General features: G+C 43.0%; 3 long non-coding RNA genes across 3 annotated transcripts; 2 read left to right on the top strand and 1 right to left on the bottom strand.

Annotated features, from left to right (window-relative positions):
* Nucleotides 1–802: 802 nt before the first annotated feature.
* On the top strand, nucleotides 803–1,445 carry LOC123441214. Its single transcript, XR_006630435.1, has 2 exons — nucleotides 803–1,028; nucleotides 1,174–1,445. It is a non-coding gene; the product is annotated as an uncharacterized LOC123441214 (long non-coding RNA).
* A 1,837-nt stretch (nucleotides 1,446–3,282) lies between these two features.
* Nucleotides 3,283–3,906, top strand: LOC123441213. Its single transcript, XR_006630434.1, has 2 exons — nucleotides 3,283–3,504; nucleotides 3,652–3,906. It is a non-coding gene; the product is annotated as an uncharacterized LOC123441213 (long non-coding RNA).
* A 5,562-nt stretch (nucleotides 3,907–9,468) lies between these two features.
* Nucleotides 9,469–10,114, bottom strand: LOC123441211. The gene is made up of 2 exons (XR_006630433.1): nucleotides 9,906–10,114; nucleotides 9,469–9,760 (listed from the first exon to the last, which is right to left on the bottom strand). It is a non-coding gene; the product is annotated as an uncharacterized LOC123441211 (long non-coding RNA).
* Between the last annotated feature and the right edge of the window lie 8,876 nt (nucleotides 10,115–18,990).

Below are 18,990 nucleotides of genomic sequence, written 5' to 3'. Positions count from 1 at the left end.
GAATGGAGAAATGGCAGGCTGTACCAACCACCCTTCACTTCAGATTGCACAAGAGAGTGGCGGGCAATCCCGCACAGCCCTCGACTTCAAAGTTTTTACCAGTGGCGGGCGGGCACCCTCCATTGATGCAGTTATAGCAGTGGTGGAAGGTCAATGACAGGCACAACTAGTTGCGCCTGATCCCCCATTGCTGTTCTTTTTATGCTTGCCACTGCTAAGCACTCCTGCAGTAGTGTCACTGGGCCGAAATCACAGCATATCGTCGTTCCGGGGAAGGGGGCCAGTGCTCAGGATCAACGGACGTGTCGACGGGCACCGGAGATTTGGGGGAGTACTACCACTTCATGGGCTTGGCGGTATTACTGCCCACCTACCCGCCTTTCAAATGGAAAATCAACTTTGCTGTAGTTTTATGTGAAAAAGGTAGTTCTATGGAACTTTTACCCGAAAAGTTATAGTTTTAAGCTATTAACTCGATTTCAGTGTGATGGGATCACATTCAATCGTGTACAGTCTAGTGTATCTCCAAAATTTATATCAGTACATATATAAACATATTTAGTACATAACATTAAATGGATACTATCTTAAATATAGAACCAATTCGTATGTACTACAAATTAAGGGCCGTGATAAGGTTAAATCTTATCGATCTTATTTGTGTGAACCGGGAGTAAATGTAGGGATATGGTCAGATCTTTTTTATCTCCTTTCGGTGAGCCAGGAGTAAATCTTGTCTACCCAGAAGTTAATATATAGACATAAAATCAAGTATTCTTCTGGATGCACAAGAAAAAAAACGATAAGAACAACTTTGTGTATATATCTTATGGAGGGAGAAAATATTGAGTGAGATATGGAGTAAATGGTCTCGAGCTACAAGTCTATATATAAAGATATAATTGGGTACGCTTTTGTACACCAAAACTGAGAGGAGAAGAAGATCATAGTGTCTAGTCTAATGGAAGGCAAAGCTATTCTTCTTTGCCTCATGGTGATTGTGCAGCTCGGAAATTCCATTCATGTTGGTAAGAAATTGCTCTCCCTTTCCCTATATATATTTCCTTTCAGGCATCAACCAGAGTAGAATAATATTGTCAGATGAACTACACAAATATCTTTGGAATTTTTTCAATATGGACTTATTTTAATTATGTGTGTTCTTCTCTACAGAGCAATGTTTTAGTGGAGTTGCATTTGGAGCTCATGTATGTAGGGAATCACAATGTCGGTTGTCCTGCGAGCAAAAATGGGGAAAAGATATCCTGAATTCTTTCTGTAGGGTCGATATCCCAAACTATCTCCATTGTTACTGCATAGTCTGTATCACCTAGAGTTGCACTATGAAGTCATGTCCAACAATGGATAATGTAGGTCAAGTAATGAAACCTTCTTATGGTATGCATGTAATATCCAACAATGGAATTATTTAGGTGTTCTTGATATATCACAATCTCTGATGAGGATCACCCGCAAACACTTGCCGTGGACAACACCATCATAACACCGATTACCACCGTGCACTATATCGTTCTGGATGACGCCACCACCGCGCCGGTCACAATGCTGTCGTGCCACACACAGTGTCCATCCCTTGACGTGAACGACGTCTCCGTGAGGCCAAAAAGCACACCGTCTCCATCTAATGGTATCACGCTACGAACGGCCATTGACGAAATCACGCCACCGATGGCCACCAGCTCACGTTGTCGTCCGCTACGTCACATGGACTCCACTGCAGTGCCGCCACCGCCTGGGATCGAGAAGGCTCTGATGCTAATTATTGGCGATGCCTTTCTCAGTGTTGCTTCTTCTTCTTCCTCATAATCTCTAGCATCTCTCGCAAGGTTCACTCTTTTCTCTCGAAGATAAGAACACACATACACACACAATATACCAAGGAGCACAGAGCTTTGGTTGAAGGCTCTTCTCCTTTGTGAACATACTGGATACATAGTTTCGATCAGCCCGCACGGCCTTGTTTTTCTGATTGACTCAAAGTAACATATATGTACACAGGAGGCGAGCCTGACGCACACCCTAGCTAGCCGACATTCTCAGCCACTAACCCACTAACCCATGCCCTAACGCACTTCATGGAGTAACCACGTCCGAAAGTATCTCCATTATACATGCATGCACGAACTACTTACTCAACTATTCTCTCGGCTAGGACATAACAAACTCACGCATGCACACCTAACAAACCGAACAACTCGCAGTTCACTGTGACGCCCCCACATTGTATCCTAATTATACACGCAAATGCGTACGATCATGATCAGGGATTCACAGGAAGACATCATAACACAACTCTAGATACAAATAAAATATTAGAAGCTTTATATTACGATCCAGGGGCCTCGGAGGCTCGAATATATAAGCTCGACTATAAACGAGTCAGCGGAACCAACAATATCTGAGTACAGACATAGGCAAACAAGTTTGCATTAAGAAGGCTAGCACAAAACAACATGGATCTAAAAGGCACGGCCTCCTGCCTGGGAGCCTACTAACTACTCATCAGCCTCCACGTAGTTGGGGTAGCAGTAGTCGTCGACGCATTGGCATAAATGAAAGAAATATATGTGTATATGTGTATCATTATTGATGACAGCCTGGGTTCAAAGAGATGACTAAATTTCATAAACCTTACAAGTCCAAAATGGTCTCTGTGAATATGTGTATAGTGTATAGCTTCAGGCCGACTGATGTACTACTTTGTATGATCTCCGTGAATAATTAATAAAATGGTTATATGCATCGTCTAGATGCAGAGACCGGGGGTCTATCCTTCCATTCTAAAAAAAACTGCTTCAGCTGCTTGCAACGAACAAACGCAGCACAACCCGAGATCCACTCCACCCACCCACTACCCGCATTTGAAATGAAAAAACTACTTTGTTGTAGTTCTATGGAACTTTTGCCCGAAAAGTTATAGTTTTAAGCTATTAACTTGGTTTCAATGTGATCGGATCAGATCCAACCGTGCACAGTCTAGTGTATTTCCCAAATTTAGATCAGTATATATATAAACATATTAAGTACATAACATTAAACGGATACCATCTTAAATATAGAACCAATTCGTATGTAAAAAATAAGGGCGGTGATAAGTTCAAATCTTCTCGATCTTATTTGAGTGAATCGGGTGTAAATGCAGGGATATGGTCAGATCTTTTTGACCTCATTTCGGTGACCCGGGAGTAAATGTTGTCTACACACAAGTCAATATATAGACATAAAATCAAGTATTCTTCTGGATGCACAAGAAAGAAACGATAAGAACAACTTTGTGTATATATCTTATGGAGGGAGAAAATATTGAGTGAGATATGGAGTAAATGGTCTCGAGCTACAAGTCTATATATAAAGATATAATTGGGTACGCTTTTGTACACCAAAACTGAGAGGAGAAGATCATTCTGTCTAGTGTAATGGAAGGGAGAACTATTCTTCTTTGCCTCCTGGTGATTGTGCAGCTCGGAAATTCTATTCATGTTGGTAAGAAATTGCTCTCCCTTTCCCTATATATATTTCCTTTCAGGTATCAACCAGACTAGAATAATATTTTCAGATGAACTACACAAATATCTCTGGAAGTTTTTCCATATGGACTTATTTTAATTATGTGTGTTCTTCTCTACACAGAGCAATGTTTTAGTGGAGTTGCATTTGGAGCTCATGTATGCACGGAGTCACAATGTCGGTTGTCCTGCCAGCAAAAATGGGGAAAAGATATCTTGAATTCTTTCTGTAGGGTCGATATCCCATACTATATGCATTGTTACTGCATAGTCTGTGTCACCTAGAGTTGCACTATGACGTCATGTACAACAACAATGGATACTGTAGGTCTAGTAATGAAACCTTCTTATGATATCCATGTAATATCCAACATTGGAATTATTTAGGTGTTCTGATCTTGATATATCGCAATCTCTGATGCGGATCACGCGCACACACGTGCCTTGGAGAACACCATCACAACACCGATTACCACCGTGCACCATATCGTTTTGGATGACGCCACCGCCGTGCCGGTCACAATGCTGTCGTGCCACTCACATCTGCCATCTCTTGGCATCGCACTACGAACGGCCACCGACAACATCACACCGCCGATGCCACCACCTCACGTTGTTGTCCTCCACGTTATGTGGACTCCACTACGGTGCCGCCACCGCCTCAGATCGAGAAGGCTTTGATGTTAATTGTTGGCGATGCGTCTCTCAGTGTTGCTTCTTCTTCTTCCTCACAATCTCTATCATCTCTCGCAAGCTTCACTCTTTTCTCTCGAAGATAAGAAAACACACACGCACGCACGCACGCACACGCACACACGCACACGCACACGCACACAGACACACACGTATAGCAAGAAGGAGCATAGAGCTTTGCTTGAAGGCTCTTCTCCTTATAGAACATATTAGCTACATAGTTTCGGTCAGCCCGCACGGCCTTGTTTTTCTCATTGACTCAAAGTAACATATATGTACACAGAAGGTAAGCATCACGCACACCCTAACTAGCCGACATTAATTCTCAGCCACTAACCCACTAACCATGTCCGAGAGTATCTCCATTATGCATATGGCTTGGCTACGACCGGTGACCAATCCAACTATACATGCATACACGAACTACTTACCCCACAATTCTCTCGGCTAGGACATAACAAACTCATGCATGCACAACTAACAAACCGAACGACTAGCCAGTTCACCTGACTCGTTTTGCAGTCTGTCATGCTTCAGTCTTCCTCGCGTCTTGTCCTTCTCACGAAGGTACTATATCGTGTAGCACGATCAACATCTCGCCATTCTCGCCGCATCACATCTCTCCTCGCGCGCCTCCTTAGAAACTCGCCGGCTTTGTACTCCTTGAAGGAGTACAATTGGCTACATGGACACCTAATCTACATGCATAACAAAAAACAAACATGCTGATACACATGTCAAGATTAGTGCTACAAAAGGGATGGAGGGTGAAGGGAGGAGTTGAAATGACCCAAAAGATTGGATGGACACATCTGAAAAACACACATGCTTCTTCTTGGAGTCATTGCCTCCGCACGATGTCCCAAGGAATGACAGTGCCCGGTGCTCCCACTCGACGGTCGTTCCTCACTTAGAAGAAGAGCCTTCCTAGCTTGAGAGAGATGATAGAGATTGTGAGGAAGAAGGAGAAGTGGCGATGAGAGAGGCAGCACGCTGCTCTCGAAGCTGGGCCACATCCCGGCAAACAAGGACCCCGACTTCAAGCTCGGTCACATCGAGACGACACCCCAAACTAACAGCTGCATGTGATGGTTTCAGCATGGTGCGTCTCATTGTGAGTGAAGTGGGGCAAGCTAGTGTCGCTCTTGTCATTGGTGCTTGTGGATGCTTGGGGTGATGGAAGAAGAGATCTGATGTCATGCTTGGGGCAAAGGAAGTCAATTGTTTGATCCTCACAACCACTATAGTGTAGTGGGCCAAATACAGCTAAATCGGCTTTCAGCCTGGAAGAAAAATTTCTCGAACAATCGGTTGACTACGGTTTTTTCTAGGAGAAGCTAGTTGTTGGCTGTTGGCTATGGAGTTCAGGAGCTCGAGGCTGTGGAGTTCACGAATTTTCAAATGAAAATTCCACCGAATTGAATCATCTTGCATGCATTTTTAAGCAGACCAACAGACAAAAAAACAAATGGGCCGACCCAACGCGTTTCCTCCCTGGCCCATCGGTCAGCCAAATCCCTGTCTCAGGGTTTAATTTAGATCGGGATTGTATAGTTCAGGGTACAAACGGTTGGGATTTGGACTTGAGGGTTTGATTCGTCGAACCTCTATGAATACAGGGTTTAAAATAGACTTTTTTCCTTAAGCGAAGCTCTCCTTTCAACATGCATGCCGATGTCTGTAGCCACGTGCTCACTAAGAACTACGGCCCTGTTTGGATACTCTAGCTTAGCTAGTGGTTAGAGTTAGTTTCTAGCTCATGATTGACCCTAAACTAACTCTAGCCAAATAGGTGTTTGGATGGAAGGGTTAGATTGACAATAGATGCACTTTATGGAAAGAGAAAAGTGATTTTTTTAATGGGCCCCATGAGAACTAGCTCCAATTAGCATCTCTTGGCTGGTGAGAGAGAGAGAAAAATATTTTTTAATGAACCCCATGAGAACTAGCTCCAATTAGCACCTCTTGGGTGGGATAGTTTTTTTGAATGGGCTAGATGCAACTAGCTCCAATCTAACCCTTATGTTTAGATACTTTAGGGCTAGTTGAATCCAAACTAGCTTAAACTAATTAACTCTAACCCATGGATCCGAACAGGGCCTACGTTGAACTCTAGCTCAAAAGGATAACTATCCGCTGAGCTCGTCAAGTATTTTTTGAGAGCATTGAGTTGACCAATACCTTATTGGAGTTGTCCAGATGAAAGAATGTGGCAGGGCTAGGTGGTGCGATGGAGTGAAATAAAGGTTGCATGGAAGGCCGAACCAAAAATGGCGCCTAGGGGCCATATAAAGGCCATTTGGCAATGGGCGCACATCCCTAAGAACTAATGGGCTGATCAATATAACGCAATTTAACGGGTTTTGGGGGATTATCTGTTTCGTGTTGGCCAGTTATTCTTGGGTTTAATAGTATTTTCTCTCTCTTTTTACCTTTTTCTATTTTTGTTTCTCCTTCATTTTTCATATGCTTTTAAGTTGGTGAGTTTTCTCAAATTTATAAAAAATTCTTTGCAAAGTGATAATATTCCAATTTTTACGAACTTCTTCTAAAATTTTATTGTATTTTAAATTCATGAACTTTGTTTCATTTGCACAAACTTTTTCCAAATTAGGAACTTTTAAATTTCGTGACTTCTTTACAAAAATAATAAAGTCTTTCCCAAATTCATAAGCTTTATAAAAAAATTGGTGGACATCTTTGCAAATTCAAGAACTTTTTCTAAAATTGATGAACTTCTTTATTTTTCGAAATTCATGGGTTTTTCCACAAATTCTTGAATATTAATTAGTTTACGATTGTTTTGAAAACCATGGACTTTTTTTTTCCAAATTTATGAATGTTTTCAAACTAACTAATTTTATTTGGAATTTGTCATTTTTTTTTCAAAATACATGAAAAGTCAACGGGCAATGGGCTTGGTTAACGGTGAGGTCACTGGTCAATGGTCTAATGAGAAAACTATCGAATGACTGATAATAGAGATGACCGAAAGGGCGATAGAAGAAGCAAAATGCTAACGGTTCCCGGCCCGCGCAAATTCCACGTAAAGGCCCTTGAGCATCTTGGAGCGTGAAGCCGAGGACGTCTCGCATGGAAGATAGTCTTGGCTCCGTTGGATACTAGAGAAAAGGAAAAGAAAAGAAAGGATGTACTGGGTCAGGTTTATTCAGCCATGAAATGAGATGTGAATGACCTTACTATGGGTCGTCTTTATCCGGCTCGGCCCATTTCAGAATGTAGAAGAATCAGTCACTATAAATCAGCAAGGCTTGGCTTGGACCGAAAAGGCTTCAGCCTTGGCTTGGTTGTTGTGTGATTGTCTCCTCTTTCCCGTCTCTTCTCTTGCTCCTTCTTCTCCACCTTCCGTTGAGCGCCCCTTTTAATTGAGTTGTAATCTCTGAATTCCTTGTTAACAGAGTGAATCTAGTATTGGGTACTTAACATTTGGTATTCAGAGCCATAAATTCTAGCCCAAAATCTCTCTCCACCACTACCTGCAACCTGTTTGACAATATCCCAAGCTACAAACTCGTGTGTCTAGAGGGAGTTCTTCACATACATATCAACAACGTCCACCAGGAACTTACAACTGGTGTGCTTAGTTACCTATTCCGTCGGTCCAATGATGGCGACATGTTGTGCGCATTAGAGTGCCTTCGTCCAATTCGGGTCTCGGTGGAATGCGGTTGAACCCGTGTTGCTCTGGATGCCAAAGCCATCCACGACAAGGGTTGCTTCCTTATTGTTGACCATGACGAGTTGGCACCGGTAAAGTTCTTACTGGACACACCGTATGTAGATTGGGCTACAAGCAACGATCTCCGTATCATTCCTGAGGTTGTCCTTCCTACTCCAACACCCACCACCTGTTCCACGGGGAGCGTAGGCTGCGATCCGGCTGAGGACTGGCGGACCTAGAAAGTATTTTAACCGGGGGCAAAGTATTCGAGTGGGGGGATATTTGTTCAAAATTCAAAGAATTTTAGCGTATTTTTCAAAAAGCACAAGCAAATATTACTAGAGTTTCAAATTTTGAGCGGGGGCCTAGGCCCCCACTCACCTCAATGTAGGTCCGCCCCTGTGAGGAGGCCGTGCCTAACTCTTCCGCAGCACACCATTAATTACCCATGATCGACGCCAATTTGGCCCCAAAGCTTGTTGCACATGCGTGTGGCATCGATCACAGTACATACGGAGATGACCCAATGGCATCGTCCCCAATCCTCTAGATTGCACCTGCGTCCTCCACCATGCTGTCGGAAGCCTTCCCGGTACCGTTGCGCTTGCTGCCTGTTGTCCTAGAAATGTTGATCAGTAATGCAAATAAGTTATTTTGAATTATTTATATTTTATGTTCTTGTTCGTAACAAAAATGATCTTAAAGAAATTCTTTTATTATTAATGTGCTTGTATGTTTATATTACTTTTTTTCACTAATACACATATGTATATCACATACATAATCCTTGGTTTATATGAGATCTTTGTGGTGCAAGGCATCCAGATTGTTTTGTTACTTTAGAAATTTATGTGTCTTAAAATATATTTTATTAGCTATATCTTGACTTACTTACAAGGCGAGAAAGAGGACATACATACACCTAGTATATACACGGATAATATGTATTAGCAACCTGCACCGGCGAAGAAAAAGAAGACATACATAGACGTAGTACATACATTAGTGTATGAGATGTCTGTTGTACATAGTCAATTGCCGTTCTCATTTCTTCGTTTTTTGGTTTTCCTTTTCCATCCACCTAAACATAGCTTTGTAACAAGGATGAGTTTTCTTTTTGTCGGCGTGACCTTTTGTATATCTGTGTGTGTTGTGTTGGCTGTGTGCATCCTTGTTATGCAGATGCCGTGTATGTACTCATTGTGTTTGTATCCGTCGATGCTACACTATGAGTCAATAAAAAAACACCCTTTATTGAAAAAACAGTATCTTACTAGTTTGCCTCGCATGCTACAAAGTTCTACATTTTCTTGTTGAGTTATTCCTTGATTCGGTAATCTCAGTTTTAGTTTTCATACTATTCCTTTGGTATTCTATCTTTTCTGAAGAAATTGCTAAAGTTGTTTAATCTCACATTCGCCACCTAGAGATATATATACTACTTCCTTGTGTCTTGGGCCCATCAGAAACCGGAGTGCCGATATAGTTAGGTTGATTCATTCATGTCATGTATGGTTGTTTAAGAACTTATAAATCACGAGGCCATGCAATCACAAAATCACCAAATAAAATATCACACATGACAAAATCGAATAGAACACATAAATTTGGCGATCATTATATATTCTCAGATCACAATAAGATTTTATTACTAGATCACATCACTTGTCCATTGTTTGACATGATGGTTTATTGCGACGCTACCAACAGACGAGGCAATAACAATGCCAATAGTATGGGACAACATTGGCACACCAAAACTTTCTAAGTTCAGGTCCAAACAAATCCTTGCAGGCCACCTGGCAAGTTGACACATCGCACTCACGTCCGTAAGCAGCAACCATCTCCTTACATTCCTCTGTAGAAAAAATCACAGACCTTTACAAGAAGTCCAAATTGGGATAATTATCAAGATATTCATGATGTTTAAGTGAAAGTATTATCCTACAATGGTTGACAGAAGAAAGGAAACATATATAGGGATAGAGAGATCAATTTCTTACCATCATGAAAGGAATTTCCTAGCTGCACAAGCACCATAAGGCAAAGAAGAATAGCTTTCCCCTCCATAAGAGAAGACACAAAGTTCTTAATTACTCTTGACTCGGTTTGGGCGTCCAGAAGCAAACACGATTGTATATATATATATTTATATAGAGAAAGAGAGACTAATAGCTAGAGAATATTGACTCCCATCTCACTCAAATGAGATCAAAAAAGATTTGGCCGTCGTGCTATCCTTAATTGTAAAATATGGTCTATCTATAGGATGACATCCATTTAATGGAGTACATCTGTCCATATACCGCCAATATAAATTTGAAGATATTGTTAAGTGTGTGTCATTAAATACAAAGTCATAAAACTTGTATTATTAAATACCTTATCATTCGAGTACTCGCATATTGGACATGGTATAGAGTACAGTTGGCCATCATCTGACAAGAAAAATTCTGTTGTTGCTCCAAAACTCCTCCTTTTCACTAGTAGAAAAAGGGCCTTTTGTCCCGGTTCGCAAGGGCCTTCTGTCCCGGTTTCGGAACCGGGACTAAAAGGTCGTTACTAATGCCCTTGGCCTTTAGTCCCGGTTCTTACACAAACCGAGACAGATGGACCTTCACGTGGCCGGTGCGGCGAGCCCGGGCAGGGGGGCGTTTAGTCCCGGTTGGTGACACCAACCGGGTCCAAAAGGCATCCACGCGTCAGCATTTCAGGTGATGGGTTTTTTTTGAAGGGGGGGGGGTTAGGGGGTTTTGGGGGTTAATTTAGGTGTTTCATATATTGTGTTAGCTAGCTAATGAATAGAGAGAAGTGTCCTCTCTTATCTCCGTGCTTGGTCGACGCTGCATACTATACGTATAGAGAGGACTAGACACGCTAGCTAGTAAGCAAATGAAGGAAACAAAAGATCATCATGAACATATGCATACAAAGAGAAGTGATATCGACCACCTCTCCTTCTCTGAGAGATTGGTCGAACAACAAGTTCTCGTATATCTATCCGACGCTACTGGCTACATATATACAATATAATTATCTCTTACAATATAATCTCCTAATTAAAATTCAACTCGTTAGGGTTCAAATGGTATTCTCCGTCTTTAGCGATCACGTGGTCAAGAAAGAATGCCGCCAATTCCTCTTGAATTCCTCGCATACGATCTGCTGGTAGGAGGTCATTCCGCATCCGATATATCTAATTTGAAGAAGGGGGTCAATACATATATATGAATAAATGAAACTGAACACAAATGATGGTAATAAAATAAAATTGTAAATATTATTATTTACGCACGTCATATTGTTTGTGAGAGTAGCCCCGCTCACAGGTCACGTGGCGGATGGACTCGCAAATGTAGTATCCACAGTAATCATTCCCTGGTTCCTGCCACAACCACTTTAAAAGAAATAAAGGTCAATCAAACTGATAGTTAGCAAGCATGCTAAATGGTACTGATGAAACAAGCGCTTGAATCACTAGGAGATGCGTGGAACATGCTACTATAGTACTTACTTTCGGGTGTCTAAATTGCAGCTTCTTCGGCAGTACCGGAGTTTTTGCGGTGAATTTTTTCCAAACCCTGTCAGACAAAGAAAACAATTACTTGATATCGGGAAATGAACAAAGTTGCCGATATGGTGCGATAATGATCGATTTAACTTACTTCTCTAGAATTTCAGTCATGTCCGCATACTCGTTGGGATCTTTTCGTCTCGAGTCTAAGACGGTTACTAGTCCGTGCTCAATCTCAATCTCTAGGAGAATATAGTGGAAGCTGCACACGCATGCATAACTCATTAATTACATTACTATAACCTTGACTAATAAGGGAAACCGAATATGCACAAGACAGTAACACTCACTGGAATTCGTAATGGAATAATATTATAGCTTTGTTTTGATTCAATACAAACGATTGTAGCAGGTTGGCCTCGGTATCTTTGGCCTAAGATTTCATCATAAATGCATCTACGAGATTTGAGTTAATGAACCCAATATCACCGATTTGTCTTTTCTTCAATTCGACAATCTTCAATCTGCATATAATATAGTGAGGATAATTAAAAATACATGCAATGAAAGAGTTGACATATATATAGAGACTTAATGACAGAAGTAGTACTACTTAAAGGCAGTAGCAAGTGATCATTAATTTATCGAGGGCCTTTAGATTGAAAAACGGGAAGAACTCCTCAAATGGAACCATCAGCAGTTCAAGTCCAACGAGGTCATGTTCCTTTCTAACTCCCCGCATCAAAATATTACTCCCCCAGACTCTTTGCAAGTTTTCATGTACCAATCATGGGATCTTCGCATCATCGTTGTTAGAGATCTTTCATCTTTGACGAGAGGCTTCCCGTACACGTATTTGTGTTCGTCCACCTCCAATAAATCAAAATGTGCATCATCGGACAGGTAATCTGCAGGATTGGTACCGGGCAACAAGATCCCCCGATGATTAGCGACGATATCGCTAGACACCTTGAGTGGGGGGAACGATTGGTTCGCTTGTTCGCCGAGCTGGGCAACTTTTTTCCCAGCTCGTCGTTCTGCTAACCTTTGATCACTGACAGTACTTCCCGACCGTTGCGCTTCGATAAATGATTTTGTAATAATGCGCTCATAGTTGCCTTTCGTTGGAGACTTTGGTGGTTTCTTCAGGGCAGCCAGAGTACGCTTTGCTTTTACCGGATCTATCTTCTCCTCCGGAGGTAAATGTTTTTTGCTTTCACCCCTTCAAAGAAGTTCTTCACTTCGGCTTCCACGATCTTCTCGTTTTCCTCCGGGCTCCTCTTGTATGGTAACTTCTCCAGAGGCTTCAGAGAAGGACCGTATTTGTATTGCCTGCCTCTGGCTGTACTGCTACACGTCGGAGCAGACGGAGCGACTGCGACTGTCTTTCCTTTCTTACCAGGCGGAGGAGAAGGCCTACGCGCCGGAGGAGCCGGAGCGGCGGCAGGTATCTTCAGCCCTTGTTGACGAGGCGGAGAAGGAGGAGGCAGCTGGCTGTTCGGGCGCGCCGGCGTAGGCGGAGAAGGAAACGGAGTGCCGTCACGCGCCGGAGAAGGAGGCTGAGTGCCCTGATCACTCACCGGAGGAGGCGGAGGAGGAGGCGTTCCCTGACTCGCCGGAGGAGGAGGAGGAGGCGGAGGCGTCCAGGTCGGAAGGTGGATGAGCTCCTTCCGCCATAGGCATGGAGTCTTCAGAGAAGAACCCAGCCGAATCTCCCCTTCACCCGTAGGGTGGTCAAGCTCAAGGTCCTCAAATCCTTCCGTTATTTGATCCACCATCACCCTAGCATATCCTTCTGGAATCGGCTGGCTGTGGTAGGTTGAGCCAGGTTCATTAGGTATAACAGAGCCAACAGCCGCCTTGACTTTGAATGTCATCCATTGCGTCATAAGGTAGCAATGTTGAGACTCTGTGATAGCATCCACAGGGTAGCACGTGAAGACAGGCTCCAGCTGCTGAGTCTCCTCGGTTGAAGCCACGCTGCTTCTCCGCTGAGATGGCGGGGTAGCTTCAGGGGAAGCTTCGGCAGGTCGTTTGCTGCGATCTGCTTCTCGTTCCTCTAGCCCTTGTACCCTTTCGTGCAGCGCCTGCAGTTGGCTATGCTCCGCTTTCTTCCTCCTCTCCTGGGTTTTGTAACCCCCTGCGTACGGAAACCCAGCCTTCCACGGAAGGGAGCTTGGCGTGCCTCGTGTCCCTCGAGGGTGCTCAGGATTCCCGAGGGCCATTGTGAGCTCGTCATTCTCTCTGTCTGGAATGAACGCCCCTTCCTGTGCTGCGGCGATATAGTGCTGAAGCTTCCTGACGGGTATTCGCAGTTGCTCTTCCGTCCAAACGCACTGCCCTGATACAGGGTCCAAGGTTCCACGAACCCCGAAGAACCAAGTCCGGCAACGGTCCGGCCATCTCAATGTCTCTGGTTCGACCCCTTTAGCAATCAGGTCATTCTCAGCCTTGTCCCACAAAGGTCGGGCTTTGAGGTAACCACCTGACCTCGTGCGATGGTGATGCTTCTTCTTCGCAGCATTTTTCTTGTTTGTCGCTGATATCTTCTTACTCTTTTCCAATGTCTTGTGGGCCACAAATGCGGGCCATTGATCTCTGATCTTCTCAAACCGGCCGGTGAATTCTGGTGTCTCTTTTTTGTCGACAAACGTTTTCAGCTCATTCTTCCACCTCCTGAATAGTTCTGCCATCTTCTTAAGAGCATGAGACTTGATCAATTCCTCTTTAACTGGCTTCTCTGGATCCTCCTCCTTAAGCGTTGTCCAAAGATCTTCTTTCTGTTTATCGGAGACATAAGACGTCGGCACCTCAGGGTCTTCCTTCTTTGGCTTTAACTATTGCTGGATACTGATCGGGATCTTGTCCCTAACAAGAACCCCGCACTGAGCACGAAATGCATCCCTTGTCCGGGTGGGTTCAATCTGCTTGCCACCGCGCGCGATTGCTGTGATCTGAAACCTTTCATCCGAGCGCAACTTTTTCTTCGGGCCTCGTTTCTTTACCGAAGTTGAGGTCGATCCGGAGGGCTCGAGAAAAAAGAAGAAAGACGAGAGTTAATTTATATGTGTACATATGAAAACAATGAATGCATCAATTAACTAGTCAGCACGGGCTTAACTAATATATATACCTGGTCGGACTCGGTTCGGTCAACGGAGCCGTCATGAACGCCCTCTTCTTCACCGGGTCCTTCCAGATCCTCATGAACGCCCTCTTCTTCAATCGGTCCTTCCAGATCATCATGAACATAGCCCTCTTCTTCACCCGGTCCTTCCAGACCATCGGTGTCTCTGAGAAACGACGCAATGACATCACTTCCTTGTGCGATTATCTCCCCCAACATCGCTTCTTCCTCTTCGTCTCGGGAGTGATCCATAGTTTCTGCAAATATTTACAACATGTCAATTATTATTCAAACATGGTACAGATGGATATATATATTAGTGGCAAACGTAGAACTAGCTGGCTAATCACAATAAGGAATCATGTTAGTGGCCTCGACGCTGCTTCTCTAGGGTTTGGGGTGGCCTAGACAACGCTTCAAGGGTTTGGGGTGGCCTCGACACAACGCTTCAAGGGTTTGGGGTGGCCTCGATGACAGCGCTCTTTTAACTTGGTAAATTTGGGTGGACTCGAGAGAGTTTGTCGGGTAGGGGCGCGGCGGGAGGGGGTAGGAGACCAACATCGTTTTTTCTCTAGGGTTTGGGTGTCCTCGAGAGTTTTGGTCGAGCGAGAGGGCCGAGGGGGCGGGGGTGCTCCCATGGTATAAGTTATCACGATCGAGAGTGGGTATATATATCGACCGCCCCTCATGTCGAAGTTATCCAGGAGGGGGTTATATCGACAACGACGCGACATACATATACATGGGAAAATAATGTTATCGGGGAGGGGGTATATCAGTACCCCCCCTTGTGTTGAAGTTCGATCGGGAGGGGGTATATTGACAACGACATACCCGATAAAAAATAAGAAGACAAAAGAAGAAATAAGAAGAGGAGAAGAAGAAAGGAATAGAAGAGAAGCAATCGAAGAAAAAAAAGAAGAAAAAAAGGAGAAGAAGAAAGGAATTGATTTCTCCTCTATTCCTTTCTTCTTCTCCTCTTCTTTTTCTTCTTTTTTGCTCTTCTTATTTATTTCTCCTCTTCTTCCTCTCCTCTTCTTCTCCTTTCTTCCTCTTCTTATTTTCCTTTTACTCCTCTCATTCTTTTTCTTCTTCTTCGTTATCTTCCTAGCTATATATAATACTTTTCTAAAAATGTAACTTTTGCATATATAAAACTTTTTGTTCTTCTTCCTTCTTCCTTCTCTTCCTTCTTTTCCTAAATATATAAAACTTTTCTAAAAATGAAACTAACCTAAAATGTACTAAATCAGAGAACATATATAGATAAAACTAACCTAAAATGTACCCAAATGTACTAAAAATCTAACTTTTATATGCACAGAGAACATACATACATATATACATTTTTATAAAAATGCAAAAAACAAATAATCATTTATATGAACAAAGGAGAGGACAGGGTGGGCGGCACCGGCCTGACCAAGGAGAGGCACGGCGCCGGCGTCGGTGTAGAGGGCGGTGACGGCGGCGTGGTCGGGGCAGGGGCGACGGCGGCATGGTCGGGGCAGGGGCGATAGCGATCGACGGGGCAAAGGGCGGCGACGGCGTCGACGGGGCGGGTAGGGGCGCGGTAGAGGCACGGCGAGAGCGCGCGGCATGGTCGGGGGGGGGGGGGGGGTAGGGGCGACGACGGTGTGGTCGGGCCGGGCAACAGCGGCGTGGTCGCGGGCAGGGGCGACGACGGCGAGCTCGGGTAGCCTGGCGGCGTCGTCGAAGGAATCGAAGAAACTGACGAAATTTTCACAACTGCTGGCTTATATAGCAAAGCTATTGGTACCGGTTCGTGGCACCAACCGGTACCAATGCCCCCTTTAGTCCCGGTTGGTGCCACCAACCGGGACCAAATGTCACTTTTCAGCAGCCCAAAGGGCGGGAAGCGGCGGTCTTTGGTCCCGATTGGTGGCACCAACTGGGACTAAAGGGTGGGCATTGGTACCGGTTGGTGCCACGAACCGGTATCAAAGGCCCCTGTGCTGCCCGCGTCGCGACCAAAGTTTAGTCCCACCTAGCTAGTTGAGAGGGACGTGCAGTGGTTTATAAGCCCACTGCCGCACCCCTCTCGAGCTCCTCTCCACTGCAGGTTTACGGGCCTACTTGCTAATGCTTTGCCTGATGGGCTTTCTGGGCCTACTGCGGGCCTGAATCCAGGCCCATGGATGGCTTTCTAGTCGTATTCACGCCGTGGTGGCCCATTTTTTTTTTGTTTTATTTTTTGCTTTATTTATTTTATTTGTTTTTTGCATTGGTACCGGTTGCCTGCCACAGCCGTGGTGCGGTTGAATGTTTAGTCCCACCTCGCCAAGCGAAGGGCTTCCGAGCCTGTTTATAAGCTCCGCCGCGGGTGCAACATGGAGAGGAACATCTATTTTTTTATTTTTTACCATTATTTTTGTTTTGTTTTTTGCTTTATTGTTGTTTTGTTTATTGTTTTAGTTAGCTTATTTTGTTTTGTTTCTCCTTACAACAAAATACCTTTTTTTATTCTTTTTGTTTCTAATTACTTATTTATTTTATTTTATTATAATTATATTTGCCATTAAAGTTTCTAACAAAAAAAGTTCTTTATGAAAATTCTTTTTGCTTTTAATGATTTTTAACAGAAAATACTTTGATAATTTTAGTTGCATTTACTGATTATTTTTTCTTTTATTTTTTGTTTTGTTTATTATGTTTTGTTTCTACTTAAATTCAAAGTGCTAGTTAGCTTATTTTGTTTTGTTTCTATTTACAACAAAATTCTTAGTTATTTTATTTATAATTACTTATTAATTTTATTTTATGATAATTATTTTTGCTATTAAAGTTTCTCTCATATATGGTGGACACTCCCTCACCTGATTTTTCGACCGTCGATGATGGCCGTTGTTCCTTCTTCCCCTAATGCATAACAAATATCTAGCACAAGGAGAAGAAGGAAGAACGACCCCCATAACAATAGCCGGCATTCTTCTTCTCTCATATGCATGAGCTAGAGTGGCAAGAGCATGGCATGCATGCTCACACCTCAACGCCCAAAAACACAGGAGAGGAGTGGGAGGGGGGAGGGTTTATATAGGCAATCCTTTAGTCCCGGTTCGTATCTAAAACCAGGACTAATAACATATGCGGCATGCCACGTGTTTGCGTGGCACGCCATGTGGTTTCGCTGGATCTTTAGTCCCGGTTTTTGTCCTGAACCGGGGCTAATAACATATGCGGCACGCCACGTGTTTGCGCGTCACGCCACGTGGTTTCGCTGGATCTTTAGTCCCGGAAACTCGTGTGTTACAAAGGGATTTCATTTGTTTGAACTTATTTGAACTCCATAGTTTTCCTGTGTTCAAAATGCACAATTCAAAGACACATCATCAATTTACAACCCTTTCTGACTTTATTTCTTATTTTTCAAGCATTTAATGATTATTTTGAGCTATAAGACCATGAAATTGAAAAACATTTGAAATGAACTCTGAAAAGGTTCCAAGTTGGCATGGTATCATCATTTCACCCACATAGCATGTGCGAGAAAGTTGAGAGGGTTACGGAAAAAACTGGATGCACTTCGTGTACAAAACGGACAATCTCTTTCGAAGTATCACGGTTTCATACGGAAACTCGTTTGTTACAAAGGGATTTCATTTTTTTGAACTTATTTGAACTCCATACTTTTTTAGTGTTCAAAATGCACCATTCAAAGCCACATCATCAATTTACAACCCTTTCTAACTTCATTTGTTATTTTTCATGCATTTACTGATTATTTTGAGCTATAAGACCATGAAATTGAAAAGGATTTGAAATGAACTCTGAAAAGGTTTCAAGTTGGCATGGTATCATCATTTCACCGACATAGCATGTGCGAGAAAGTTGAGAGGGTTACGACAAAAAATGGATGCACTTCGTGTACAAAACGGACAATCTCTTTCGAAGAATCAGGGTTTCATACGGAAACTCGTCTGTTACAAAGGGATTTCATTTCTTTGAACTTATTTGAACTCCATAGTTTTTATGTGTTTAAAATGCACCATTCAAAGACACATCATCAATTACAACCCTTTCTGACTTCATTTGTTATTCTTTATGCATTTAATGATTATTTTGAGCTATAAGACCATGAAATTGAAAAGCATTTGAAATGAACTCTGAAAAGGTTCCAAGTTGGCATGGTATCATCATTTCACCCACATAGCATGTGCGAGAAAGTTGAGAGGGTTACGGCAAAAACTGGATGCACTTCGTGTACAAACCGGACAATCTCTTTCGAAGTATCACGGTTTCATACGGAAACTCGTCTATTACAAAGGGATTTCATTTTTTGAACTTATTTGAACTCCATAGTTTTTCTGTGTTCAAAATGCACCATTCAAAGCCACATCATCAATTTACAACCCTTTCTGACTTCATTTGTTATTTTTCATGCATTTACTGATTATTTTGAGCTATAAGACCATGAAATTAAAAAGTA

This window comes from Hordeum vulgare, chromosome 3H (genome assembly GCF_904849725.1).
Source record: "Hordeum vulgare subsp. vulgare chromosome 3H, MorexV3_pseudomolecules_assembly, whole genome shotgun sequence".
Taxonomy (NCBI): domain Eukaryota; kingdom Viridiplantae; phylum Streptophyta; class Magnoliopsida; order Poales; family Poaceae; genus Hordeum; species Hordeum vulgare.
Note: the sequence above shows the minus strand (reverse complement) of the source record. Positions and strands in the feature narration are given on the sequence as shown.